The following is a 2,579-nucleotide window of genomic DNA, read 5'->3' on the forward strand; positions in this document are numbered from 1 at the left end:
TATATATATATATATATATATATATATATATATATATATATATATGTGTGTGTGTGTGTGTGTGTATGAGTGTATGTATATGTATTATATATGTATATATATATATATATATATATATATATATATATATATATATATATATATATATATATATATATATATATATATGTATATATATATATATATATATATATATATATATATATATATATATATATATATATATATATATATATATATGTGTGTGTGTGTGTGTGTGTGTTATATATATATGTGTATATATATACATATATATGTATATATATATATATATATATATATATATATATATATATATATATATATATATATATATATATATATATATATATATATACATATATTTATATATGTATATATATATATATATATATATATATATATATATATATATATATATATATATATATATATATATATATATATATAGCACATTTCTATAACATATATATATATAGCACATTTCTATGGGTATGTTCTGTGTATCTACGTAACTCCTCATCAACTTCCGATTAATATAAGTGACAGCTAATTGACGATTACAGTATTCACAACATACTTTATTTTGTAGAATTTGAATTAAGAAAAATGACTCTAAACCTAAAAGAAACATCAAACTGTGATAAAAGAAATAGGACAAATTAAAGTATTATTTAAAAAAAAAATTGAAAACCTCACTGCTGACGTACATACCTCCTTGAAATAAAGACATCCTAAAGCATTAAAGCGATGTTGCAATTATATTTCTGGCTAAAGGGATCAGTATCAGACTAGTAAGGAAGGGAGATAAAACTGGGATGTTGGATGATTAATCTCTTCCCTATTGTCGATTGTACTATAATTAGCCTTTGCTAAGTAGTTAACTGGAAGGACTAACATACCCAGGCGTTCAAAACACCCCAATCAGGCCGATGGCTCTGCCCACATAAATGGTATTTCAGCCTGACGCTGCTGCTCACAGACTAAAGCGGATCGGTGGCTTCTTGGGACTGACTTTTTTGATCACTGCAAACAGTATAGTACGTCATAATAGTCAAATAAGTACTGAATAAACCTTGTGTATTCATGCTAAATCAGTAGGGAAGTCACTCGTGACCTAAGGGACATGAAATTAATATTCGTGAAAAACTCATGAGGTCTGCGTCAAAGGGATGATGTAAAGTAGCCTAAGTGGTAAAGTAGCCTAAGTGACATAGAAATTATATAAATCCTGAGAGAGAGAGAGAGAGAGAGAGAGAGAGAAGCTTAGACCTGTTAGAGCTAATGGTCTTCATCATAGGGTACTGCACAGACATTTTCCCTCTGGTGTTTATTAACCTAAAGTTTAAAAAATTAATATGGTTGAAATCACTTATCAGTTATAATTCTTCTGGTTGTACGCTGCTCGTGAGGTATAGTGAATTAGGCAATAAACGGTATTTGTGGCTTAATATTTGTGTGAGCATATATATTTATGTATGTTATGAACCACTCTTGGGTTCATCAGGTTCTTTAAAAACAAATATCGGGACTGAGAAAAGACTTGCAGAAATTGGGGCTGACAAAGGAGGAAGGAGCTAAACAAAACCAAAAAGGTGACTTCAACACTAGTTTATTTACAAAATTTACAGTTTATACAGATGAGTCAGGTTCACAAAAATAACAGGCTCACAAAAATAACAACTAAAAATGGTTCAGTAGCAAAGTTTAACATTTACTTTCCAAAATGCATCAGTATCAAAAGTAAATAGTTGCACTGAAAAATGAGTCAGCAGTAAAGCAACACTTATTCTAAAATGAACAACATCAAAATTACACAATCAAAAAACAAAACACTTATTCATAATGAACGCAAAATTAAATACTTATCAACAACAAATCAGCGACAAAATTAAATACAACATGAAACAGCAGCAAAACTAAACAATTACATCCAAAATGAGTCCGCATGAAAATTAAGTCATTACTCCACATTCAAAATATACATTTCATGAGCAGCATAATAAATTACGTTAAACAGTCAGTAAATAGACATATGACCCCAGTAATTATAATAACCACAGCAGGGTTAACAACCACAACCACAACAGGGTTAACATACAAAATTACAACAGATCAAACCGTGGCAATTACACCGGACAGCTACCGAAACTGAATCAACCGCAGAAATCATTGAAAATATCAACACAGGTAAGCTGCCACGACAGACACATGCTGCCAACAGGGACGAAGCCACACACAGACGATATCAGGGGAGTTGTCGAGACAGCCACTTGCTGCCAACGGACGAAGCCACACAGACAAACTCAGGGGAGTTGTCGAGACAGCCACTTGCTGCCAACAGGGACGAAGCCACACACAGAAGAACTCAGGGGAGGTGTCGAGACAGCCACTTGCTGCCAACAGGGACGAGGCCACACTCAGACGAACAAAGGGGAGTTATTGAGACAGCCACTTGCTGCCAACAGAGGCGAAGCCACACAAACGAACTCAGGGGAGTTGTTGAGATAGCCACTTGCTGCCAACAGATGAAGCCACACACAAACGAACTCAGGGAAGTT

Source organism: Macrobrachium rosenbergii, chromosome 43 (genome assembly GCF_040412425.1).
Source record: "Macrobrachium rosenbergii isolate ZJJX-2024 chromosome 43, ASM4041242v1, whole genome shotgun sequence".
NCBI classification, from domain to species: Eukaryota; Metazoa; Arthropoda; class Malacostraca; order Decapoda; family Palaemonidae; genus Macrobrachium; species Macrobrachium rosenbergii.